General features: G+C 40.8%; 1 pseudogene; it reads left to right on the top strand.

Moving 5' to 3' along the window:
- The first annotated feature begins 8824 nt into the window (after window positions 1-8824).
- LOC147435663 (uncharacterized) lies at window positions 8825-10196 on the top strand (annotated as a pseudogene).
- The last annotated feature ends 2116 nt before the right edge of the window (window positions 10197-12312 follow it).

The following is a 12312-nucleotide window of genomic DNA, read 5'->3' as shown; positions in this document are numbered from 1 at the left end:
TTCCCAAAAGAGCATCCACTTTCTCTTTGAATGTTGTGTATAAGCAATCAAAAGACAAGAGTAACAATATAACCACGAAGAGAATGAGAGGCAAAGCATTTGTACTTGCAAGATGGAATCTAAAGAAGAGAACTATAAGCATCAACTTGAGCATCTCATCAATGAATTTCTCACAAGGAGTTGGAGGTTTTGTATACATGAAGACACCAAGATTCCTCAAGTATGTGGATAAGCTGCAACCCCAAGGTAAGGAAATTCATATGTATATATGCTAATTCAAAAGGAAAAAAATTTGATGACTTTTACACAGTAATAAATTGCAGCTAGGTGATCCAATGACCAATGTAAATAAATTGAAATATTCATATGAATTGAATAGCAAACGAGATATTGATGTAAAACTGATATTAATAAAGCAAATTTAGTTCTCTTATGTCTTCAATAAAGCTGTGAATTATTTGCAATTTTCATACAAGAGGACACGGTTGCAACTATGTCCCTCAAGCTTCATTTAAACTAGCCATCTAATATAGAAAGGTGTGAAGGCTAAATGTATAGAAACACGATTGCAAGAGACTATGTCTCTCAAGCAACGAGTAGATTAGCCACCTACTACAGAATGGTGTTGTCAAATGAAGATCCACTGGCACCACGTTCCTATTTTCCTTAAGATGACTGATAATCAAGGACCACTATCATGTAATGGCAGAGGGTAATGTTAATTTAATCATCAAATTTCATTTGTAGCCTTCGAAAATATTTTAAGGAAATAAATTTTGAGGCTTAAAACATGTTTTTCTCTTTCTAAGCAAGAGGGACATAATACTCCATAATTCTAAGTCAAAAATGCAAATGTAATGGAAATGGACATGCCAGACTCTAAATGAGCTATGTTTTTTTGGATAATACAAAAACCATTAAGAATATATATATAATTTAAAGCTAATTTAATCCAAAGGATTAAATGTACTGAAGGAAAAGGTTTTTTCTTACTTGACTTGTTCGTTTAAATGCTCTTTAGTTATGTTTCAAATGTTCCAAAGTGTATGCATACAAAAAGACACACACTTGTAGTAGCTATGTCTCTTTTGTACCAAGTAGATATGCTATCTACTACAGAACGGTGTGCTAGCTACAATGATTAGACACTCTTGTGATAGCCTTGCCTTCCAAGCGTCGAGTAGACTCGTTATCTACTGAAAAATGGTATCAATGCACCAAGCTAAATGCCAATAGACCTACTTCACCTTCTCTTGTATATGTGCATAGTCGAGCATGACTATGATTTCAAGCAAGAGGTAATGTCACCAAATTTAATTTTGGTCTAAAATGATTTCCTCTCTCAAAAATTGGCGAGTTTAAAGAGAAAATAAAAAGAGTGGAGGGTTGAGGATGAGCCAAAATGCCATGGGTGAGCTATGGTGGCCTCCCTCTTGATGCGATCCTAGCTCCTCAAGCATCGCCCTTTCTCCATGACGCATCCTCACCCAGCTCAAGTTACCCCACATGGCGCCCTACTGCATGCTGCATATGAGTGCCCAACTCGTGCGCACCTCACATGCACAGCGAACCCCACTCCTCATAATTATTGCAGAATCACTATGCCATCTTAATAGCCCATGTACTCTCTTATAAAAAAACATATGAAAACCTCCTTAACATTACATTCTTTGAACTAGGGTTTTGTCGCTTCACAGAACAAGGAGCAGGGTGGGGCTTGGAGAGGCCCTCACTATAAGGAGTTTCTTGGGGATGGAACCTTGGTTGGGTAGCCTTGGGCGCCCCCCTTCTATCACAGGCAATATCCCTTCCTTTTTGGAGCCAAGGCCACAAGGCAACCTCCTCTTTTAGTAGGAAATTCATGGCAATAGCAAGTTGGTTGCTAAGTAGGAAAGTGGGCGACAGGCTCCAGTGCTAGGGCTAAAGTGCAGGTTGTGTTGCGAGTACCTTCCATGAAGCGGCGGGGCACACTTTTGGCTTTGTTCTCCCCAAATAACATGGGTGGAGGTTCCCCACATGATGAAGGGTCAACAAAATATGGTAGAAGGGCTCTTGTGGGTTTGGGCTCTCCCCCTAGATTGCAAGTAGGTGTGCTTGTTTACAAAAGTAGGTGTGCTTGTTTACAATACAAGGCACTAAAAGAGTGACCATTCACCTTCATTTCTCCATGCTTAAACCTTGCATTTCACTCTCTTGCTTGCACGTGTATAGATGAAGTAGTGGATGTAGTGGATCAACAACAACAAACATAAAGTAATAATCATTTTCTAAATATTTAAGTAAAAGTGGTAGGATATCACGTGATAACGATTAAGGTGCAAGGTACCCACTAGTGCTTATAAAAAATGACGATAGGAGCACAAAGGGGCTTAAACTTTTAAACTGCTTTTAAGGATTTCATACCTACCGCACGGAGTTACAAAGTACCTATGAGGAGCCCATGCCTATTACAAGGTTAGCATAAATCTATGTATACTATGTATTGCCCAACCTAATCCTTTAGGTGATCATAAAAGAATCAATTAAATAATAAAGTTTTGGGACACTTTACAACTTTGACAGTAAGATTAGGGTCGAGGGAGAGTCTTGCTTTGTCCTCTACAGCCTGCAAGGGCACATGAGTAGGAGGCTCATGGGTGCACTTGTGATAGGGCATGCAACGTGCAAGTGTCGCTAGAGTTTTGACAAGGTTGGGGTGGCATATAGCGGTTCACTCTAGGGCGAGGGGCCGAGCTGTTTAGCCACGCCTCCCTTGTCGGTCCCCCCCTTTTTGGTGCTTGGGAGTGGGCTCCCCTCCCACCTCCTCTTGGGGAGGGCAATGTGCGGCCGATTCAACGTGCTTCTCCCCTCGTGGGTCGTCCAGTCGAGTGACAGATGATGGACTACCTTGTGGCAACGTTTGGAGATCATTGAAAGGGCATGGCTCCCTCTTTCAACCTACTGTTTTGTTAGGAATCGGCTCATGTTCGATTGCCAAGCTCCTTGTTTTTTTGTCAACGAGGTTCATCTGAGTTCTCCACGATGGCGCTATGTGCAGGATTATTTTTGATCGATGGCTCTTGGGTAGCCAGGAACCATCCATCGGGGTTCGGTTGAGTTCTCCATAATGGTGCTATGTGCAATTTTTTTTTTGGTGGATGGCTCTTGAATAGCCAATGATGGAGTATTTGGGATCCGCCCTCTTTGCGAAAGTATCCAAGATATCCTGTGTTTATGCTTTGCTGATGCACGGAAACTCACGGCTTTGTTGGGTCATGTTTTTTCGTGATTGGGAGGTGCCCTACCCTGTGGAAGTGGGTTTGTCGCCTGTGATAGCCAATCAGGACTATGTTACTTTTATCGTAATCTCAAGGGTGGCTCCTTATAAATCCGGTCTGTGTTGATTGTAAGATTGGGTATAGATGAAGCATGGATTTTCCTTGATCAAAAGGCACTGGGAACAATCCGGTTAAGCTTGGCGTCAACGGTGCCTTCAACGTTTCGGAGATGAAGACCACGGAGGACTTTATGAAGTCACTTGACGACTTCTACGAGAAACCATTGGCATCTAATAAAGTATTTCTCATGAAGCGCTTATTCAATCTAAAGATGGCAGAGAATGATTCAGTTGCAGAATGACTTTAACACCAACCTAATTCAAATTCGATCAGTGAAAATAAATTTCGATGATGAAGTGCGAGCTCTCCTTATACTATCATCTCTACTGGATAGTTGGGACAGCCTATAGTTGGGACAGCCTTGTGATGGTTGTAAGTAATTCTATTTCTGACACAAATCCTCTTAAGTTTGATGATGTTGTGGGTGTTCTCCTAAGCGAGAAAATGAGAAGGAGAAGCATAGGAGAATCATCAAGTGCTGTACTCTCAGTGTGGAAACAAGAGGAAGGCATAATGAGAGGTTCAAAAACCAAAAGGGTCGTGATCGCTCAAGACGGAGCAAGTCACGCACAACAGAGGGGGGATGGAGAGAGAGAGATGGAGGGGAGGGAGGTACAAAGAGAGAGAAAGATATAGATAGAGAGATAGAGGGGAAAGAGAGAGAAAGAGAGAGAGAGAGAGAGAGAGGGAGAAAGCTCCCTCCTAAGCTCTCCCCCAGGAAAATACCATTCAAAAATCATTCTTACTATGTTTCTTGATCTTTGCCTTTTTTTTTTTTTTTTTTTTTGCTTTTCTAGCCTTGAAAAATCCACTCCCTTGACCTTGGGTGTATAATTAGACAACCAAGATTTATGCAAAAATGTAAGCTCTCTACACGGATATATGATTGCAATGCCAAGATTTATCCTTGAAAATTGAGGTCCAATCAAAACTAGGGTTTTTCATTATCAACCAAGCACTCCTAAAATATATTTCCTTGTTCCGCTCATTTTGTATTTTAAGTCTTATATAACCAAATTGCAGTTATAATGTTGCACATTGCGCATGCCTTTACATCGTTGTATAAGCTTTAAGTATTATCATTCCACTATTAAGAATCTTTAAAGTTAAGACTAAGCAACTAATCGTGATGTGAAAATGCCATTGTTAAGACCTTTCACTATCTTGAGGAGAGCAAGAACAGTAAGTTGTAGCATTAGGAGTTTTAGAACATCTAAACCCAAGTGCTCTATTGTTTCAATTGCAACCGGTCATGATTGAATGCATTAGAAAATTAAGTCAATAGAAAGATGGAACTATTGGCAACAAGAAGAGGATAATAAGATGCTTTCCCAAAATATTTCTATATTAGTTATACTATCTATAAGGCACCATCAACTGGGATTCGCCTCTATTACTGCCTAGCTTCATGAGTTTCGATGATTGGAAATAAGCACTTGTTGACACTAGCTAGTAGGAAAGTGCTTGTTAAGGTCATCTCATCTTGAATTGTGACTATGTAAGCAGTTATGACAAGGTTGAGACTTGGAACCTTTTGTATCTTTTACCTCTATGAGGCATAGACTGTGCTTGAGGCTCATTGTAAATTCATTTCTGAGTTGATCTGTCTCCAATCACAATTCAATTGTGAGTATGTCCCTACAATCTTTTTTGTATTTGTTTTAAGAAAAATCTTGGGTGATGCCTTTGGGGTTGAGATGGAAAAGAAAGGGAGTACATAGATTTTTTCGCACCGCCCAGTGAGTGAGTGGTTGCAGCTGGCACGTGGCGAAGAGAGAGGAAGAGAGAGAGAGATCCAATTTTTTTTTGAGGATTTACAGGGTTCAAGGCCCAGTCGACGTCTCTGTCTTTCCCAAGCTCGACTGCAATGAAGGCCTTGGGTGTCATACGGGCAAGAGCGAAGTGCGAGGCAGTTGGAGGATAGAAGCGGAGCGCAGGACAGGGTCTCTCTCTCTCTCTCTCTCTCTCTCTCTCTCTCTCTCTCTCTCCCCCCCTCCCAATCCACCAACGGTTGCTCTAACTGCACTGTGTTGCAGGTTAATGCCACCTTTCAGCACACAGTTGCGATGAGATGAGATCCAGGGAATGTGTGCATGCGTAATAGAGAAGAGATTTCGGACTGCGCAGAGTGAAGGTCGTTTGTGTGTGTGTGTGTGTGTGTGTGTGTGTGTGTGTGTGTGTGTGTGAGAGAGAGAGAGAGAGAGAGAGAGAGAGAGAGAGAGAGAGAGAGAGCAATGGAATGATGAGGTGAGCTGGGAGAGGAGGTCAGACTGGGCGAGGTTGCCATCATTGCATAGCCGATAGATGGGCGACACAGGTTTGGAGAACATGGGAACTAAGAAAGAAGCTTGGGAATTTGCATTCTAAAAATTGAGAGAGGGAATCTCGCACTCTAATTAATCTTGCGCAAGATAGACATACGCAAGATTATGGCAACAGAAAAAAGGGGCCATCCCCTTTGATTGTGTCTTGTATATTGAATGAATACTTTCCCCTTTTCAATTTCCTAATACATTGTAATGAATTTACAAGGTGGCATCTATAACACCTTCTAACACCACTAGTATGGCCGGTGGCCTTCGATCGTCTCTCTCTCTCTCTCTCTCTCTCTCTCTCTCTCTCTCTAGCAGACATTCATCCAGTGTCATGCCAGGGTTGCAAGGCACACATGTCGGATCAAGGAGGTCATGCCATGTGGCAACGCGACGAAGGGAGGAGAGGGGAGGGGGCGGGGGGGGGGGGGGGGCGGTGGGGGATCCCTCCCCCTTTTATAATAGTATAGATTATGCAAGAGGATTTGGAAAATATTTCAATAAAAAGAATCTACGATAAACTCATCTCACCACTTATGACTAGGTACATGTACATCAGTAGGTCTTTGAGTTAGGGCTTTTTTATACATGCATGTTCCCCTTAAAAAGATGAATACTTGCACTCCATTTCACACAAAAACTAGAGAAAAGAAATGAAATACCTAAAGCCCGTGGTCTTGAATCTTCTTCCAGCCCACTTACATGCCCTGAGGGGTATCCACTTACAAGCACAACAATGCACAAAGTATTGGGACTAACTATGGTGGAAAAGCCAATGCCTAATTCTCATGATTAAATACTAACAATAACTAATTTAAATTAGAGATGCACCCAAAAGAGAGAGAGAGAGAGAGAGAGAGAGAGAGAGAGAGAGAGAGAGAGAGAGAAGAAGAAGAAGAAGAAGAGAGTTTTAATGTCGTAGGAAACTATCCCAAGAGACCTTAAAGATTCAACTACTTTCAACTTCCATAGGCAGAGCCCTCTCCTAACTCAAAGCTCCCAATAGATAGACTCATAGTGTAGTCTTGAAGATAAGGGGTAGGGGCGAGGGTAGGGAATGGTCATTTAATGTAAACTAGTATGTGACCCACGCGTTGTTGCGGTCAAGGAAACATGGCATGTATTCTCATAGGGCTATCTTATGTTCCAATTAGAACACTATCAATACTCTCTTTCTACATGTATAGTTTATTGTATTTCTAAAAATGATATATGACACAGCTTGATAGATTTTCACAAACATGAATAGATGTAAGATGTTGCAAAGCATTCTTTAAAATCAAGCTTGGGAGCTTCTCATAAACATTATCTTTCATGAGGTGCTAGCCTTTGTTCAACAAACTTAGGAGTGCTCTCCTTCTATTCGGGTGGGTAGAGAGAGAGAGAGAGAGAGAGAGAGAGAGAAAGAGAGAGAGACTCCTCCTTTTGGTCTATATGTAAGATGATGCAAAAAATACTTTAAAACCAAGCTTGAGAGCTTCTCATAATTATTATCTGTCATGAGGTGCTAGCCTTTGTTCAATAAACTTAGGAGTGCTCTCCTTCTATTGGGGTGGGTAGAGAGAGAGAGAGAGAGAGAGAGAGAGAGAGAGAGAGAGAGAGAGAGTTCTCCTTTTGGTCTATCTTAATCTAGCAATGCCACCAAACTTGATGATAGAGATTAGATAAGTTAGCATGGTGTGAAGAGATGAATATTGGATTCAATGTCTTTACTCCACTCTCTTACTTGCTTCTATCCTTGTGTCTTTCTTATGAGCAAGACATGGTAGTAGTGCACATCATAACACCCTATATAACAAGTAAAAGAATCACGGTGGTTGTCTAAAATAATTAGAACGTGATAAAATCATTAGGTTGAGTTTAAGTAGAATCGGTGTTCAAGAAAGGAGTGCCTGAGCTTAGCCTTGAGTCGGTTGAAAATGGAGACTACCTGGTTGTATACCATGGTAAAGGAAAGAAAAACTGGTGAAATATGTGAGAAAATAGTTCAAAAATCTTGCAAATTTTAAATTTATGCTAGTATTTTCGGTTCGCTTCTTTGTGGGAAGGAAACTTAGTCGACGGCCGCTTAATAATGAGACTTTCCTGAATATTGACAAGAATTAAGTTATAGAATGTAAGAAAAGTTAAGCCATGTAATGAAATGTGAAACTAAAAATACTCATTAATATATATGTGTGTGTGTGTGTGTGTGTGTGTCTGTGTGTAACCATAAAATTAACTAGAATTATGCAAGTGAAGTTTCACGTTAACATTCTAAAACAATAGAATGTAAAAAAAGTCAAGAAATGTCAGGATATGAAATGAAAGTGAAATAAACATTTAAAGTAAGTCTTCGTCATGCACTAAAAACAATCAAAGTCTCCCTAGGCCAGCACAACGCTAAGGTTTCTTTTAGAAAGCAATGAGCCTGGTCGCATGAACCTGGAATCGTGCCCTTACAACAGGCCTGTTGCATCCCAAGGCAGGAACATGGGTGATCACATGTATGATTAAACTAAACCGCCATCCAGCCTTTAAGAGCAGGATCCAGCCTTTTAAACAGCCTGATTTTCACGACTACTCGAAGGGCAGGTGCCTTGCTTTTCAAAATAAACCATTTTTTAACGTATCCATATGCCTGTTATTAATAAAATAATATATAAAGGTCATGCCTTCGCTTATTCCTCGCAACGAACGTCTCTCTGATTCATATGTGTGCAGAAGAAACTCACTGTGTAGGCGCCTCCTTCTATTGCAAGTCTGAGGTGCGTCCTCTCCCAGCCTTCTGCTGCTACACATTTGAGGTGATTCCTCCCAGCCTTTGAGTCAAGGGATTAGAAATAGCCCTCACAGAGCCTCTGACTTTGAGTAATTGGATTAGAAACAGTCCTCATAGAGCCTCTGTCTAAGCTGCTTCTTGTGGTTCTTGTCCTACTTTGAGTATCTGGATTGGAAACAGTCCTCTCAGAGCCTCCGTCTGAGTTGCTTTCCGCCCCACTTTATTTGGATTAAAAAAACAGCCCTCTATCTGATGCTTATCTGATGCTTGTCAACTTGTTACTTATTGATCTACAAAGTGTTTTCATGTAGTCTTTAATCTATTGCCTTCTACTTGCATATACTTACTTCGTTTTGTGTGTGTTTGCAGGCAAAATGGAAAAATTTACTCCAGATCTTAACATGGAGTGGTGTGAGGATGAAGAAATTGTTCCTTGCAGCCAGCTTGATCACCAATATCCTTGGGCTTGGGGGTTCAATCACTATTATCCTCGGAGCTTATGGATGAAAATATGAAGCACTACTTCTCTCAAGCCGGCCTTGCACAATTGGTCTCGCCTAAAACTCCTTGCAACACCCCTATCCAGCATTGCAGCTTCCCTCCGGTCGATCCAGTGCAATCGCTTAAGACTCCTTCTAAGGATCAAACACCATTTCAAGCTCCATTGACAGAGATCACTAATTCTTCACAACACTCACAAGTGATGAACAAACCCAATGCTCGGAAAGGGAAGAGAGCTCTAAAAGCATCCACTCAGCTGCCTCAAGTTGAAACGCCTCCTACAATTACACATGCCAACTCTAAAGATTTTCCTACAAGCACCCCTAAAGTGGTTCATGGGGAAGCTTCTTGTGGTGGTGGAAAGCCAATCCAGCATAACATGTTTTTTGCATCAGGGAATTGGACTATCAAAGAAACTGCAACTTTATTGGACGCTCGTGCAAAGCTATTTGAAGACATGAAAGATGGCAATATGAATGTTATCATGAAGAAGGGAGATGAGCGATGGGATTTCATCTCAAAGTATTGTGTCCAGCGTGGTGTGCTTCGCTCAGCTGATCAATGTCTCTTTCGATGGGATCAAATTTCGGCACTTTTCAAGAAGGTACATGATTATGAGCGACATATCCCATCCGGTTGTGATAGCTATTGGAACATGTCAGCAAACCAACGAGAAGAGATGAAACTCCCTCGAAGCTTTGCGGAGGATTTGTATTCAACTATGCTTGATCGTGTGGGAAAGGAAAGATCGATGAACCCTGGTGACATTGGTTATGATACCATGCAAGAAAACTTAGGTGAGCTGAGCCATGTATATTCCATTTCCTACCAATGCTTAAATGTACACAATTTTTTATGTTCACATTGTGTCATGTTATGTACTTCTTATATGCAGGAGATCCTATTGCATCACCAAGGAAGGCTAGCGGCTTGAAGAAAGAAGACGATGTCGTCAATGAGGAGTCATCTTCCGGCAAAAAACGCAAGAGAGGTGACAAAATGTTGGTATTGAAGAAAGAGCTTGAAGGCACAACCAAGCAACTCATTTCACTCATGGATGATATAGATGCAAGAAGGTCAAAACATGATGATGAGATCATGGAGTTGACAAAGGCTGAGTTCGAGGAGGCAGTGACGCTCAATAGAAAATGCTTGGCATTGGAGGAGGAATCCAATTCAGCACTCAAAGAAATCGTTGAAGCATTCAAGTGCTTTGCGGTGCATGCATCAAAGCATGGCTTTTAGACACTTCTGTTCGGCTGCTATCTATGCTTATCCTTAATGCAAGCAAGCATCTTTTTGATGGGAATTTTGATGTATTTCTGATGTTCATGCCGATCTCTTTTTGATGGCGATTATATGTATATACTAATTTCATCGGCATGATATTTTGCCTCAGCCTAAAACTCTGATGTAAACGCAGTTTATCTCCTCGATTTTAATGAAATGATAGCAAATTTTACGTTCTCTTTGTTCCCAAAGAATGTAGTAAGATCCCTTTGAAAGTGCAGGCTTCTTGTTGTTGCATTTTTCTGGTTCGTCTGAACTTTGAACATTCCACCGTGCAATTACATTTTTTTAAAGATTTACTTGATGTCCATTGAGGTACGATGACAGTGCATTTAATTTTTCTCTGATTGGTTATTTCTGGCTTGGAAGACACTACTATGTTATTTCTGTCTTTCTAATTTTGTCAAAGGCTTCTTAGGTTTGTGTGTTCACCAATTTATGGCTCAATTCTTGCCATGGTTATATTCATCTATGCACACAAATATGCATCTATCATATAACCTGTAAAGGAGCTTAGCCATATGCTATTCTTATGTATCCATTTCTGTACACACACAGCTTGCAACCTTGTAGAATTCCAAGATCCATGCATTTTCTTTTAGATCAAAGAAGGGTACCTAACCACGATCCAATAAGAGGCACATGTATAGAGCTCATTTTTTTTATCAAATGTTTCTCAAAAGAACAAGATGCCATAATGATATATGGAATATGCTTTTCGCATATACATATGGTATGGACAGACTGATAAATGCAATTACCGGAAGCAAGCTAATTTCTACAAGCCTGATGTGTTTTCCTTGAAATACTGCATAAAATGAAATGGAGTAAACAATGAAGCATACAACACAGTTTATTACTATGGAACCCAAGTGAGTGGTAAAGCTGAGGGGAGAGCATTCAAATAGATGAGAATACTAATTTCCTTGGCATGATATTTTGCCTTGGCATAAAACTATGATGTAAACGCAGATTGTCTCCTTGATTTATATAGTATCGTCGATGACAATTCCGTGATTAGAGAGATGTTGCTCATAGCCATTGATAATAACCATACTTCTTTCCAAAAATAATCACTACTAGGCATGTTCTACAAATGCCTGCTTCAATTCGGCTTGAAGCTGCCATTTACAACACGGATCCTTTCGAACAGCATGCAGATGATAAATCCATGATTAGGCAGATGTTTGCAAATGGAGATTTGGCTGCTTCGTTGTTATCATTGTACTAAGGACCCTGCTTACAAACGCTGTTCGTGCTCGAGCAAGCTACGACTTTTGCAATGGGATGCAATACCACATGTTTCAGGCTCTTATTATGGCAACCATTGTGTTAACATAGCTGATAACAATGTGCTTGATAATGTGAGGCTTGTCATCACTGTCAACATTAAGGCCATTGATAAAATCCAAACAAAAAAGAAGTCCGTTGTCATCAAAGAAATCATCAATGATTAATGGCCATGAATAATCATGAATCAAACAAACGATCAGCAATCAGCAAAGTTTTTCGTTGTCCGTGCTTGTAATGAGGTAGACTTAGGGGATGCAGCTATCATGCACCTTCACAAGGGCTGAAGAAATTTTGCCAATGAGTCTCGCATTGCCTCAACATCTAATTGCAATTCCTCATTGATGATTTCATGAGCATTATCAACACTTGCTACAGGCTGCTCTATGTCCTCCCCATTGTCAAGGCATATATTATGAAGCATGCAACATGCAATGATAGCCCTGGCCAGGTGGTGTGGACATGGTTTCACCACTTTTCCATGCAAGTATCTCCACTTCATCTTAAGCCAACCAAAAGCTCGTTCAACCACGATTCTGGTGGATGAAACCTTAAAGTTGAAAAGCTTCTTGGTAGGAGTGGAGGGGGTCCTATACGGTCGCATAAGCCATGGAAGCAAGGGATACCCACCATCCGCAACAATGTATTCTCTGATTGAGAATGAACCACTTGTATACTTTGCACCATTGAGAATCAAACCATGATTTGCACAACGGTAAAATGCTGAATTTTGAAGCAATCTAACATCATTGACAGACCCGTGAAACCCAGCGAAAACATC

The sequence above is a fragment of the Adiantum capillus-veneris genome, chromosome 18 (genome assembly GCF_014529385.1).
Source record: "Adiantum capillus-veneris isolate H3 chromosome 18, ASM1452938v2, whole genome shotgun sequence".
NCBI classification, from domain to species: domain Eukaryota; kingdom Viridiplantae; phylum Streptophyta; class Polypodiopsida; order Polypodiales; family Pteridaceae; genus Adiantum; species Adiantum capillus-veneris.
Note: the sequence above shows the minus strand (reverse complement) of the source record. Positions and strands in the feature narration are given on the sequence as shown.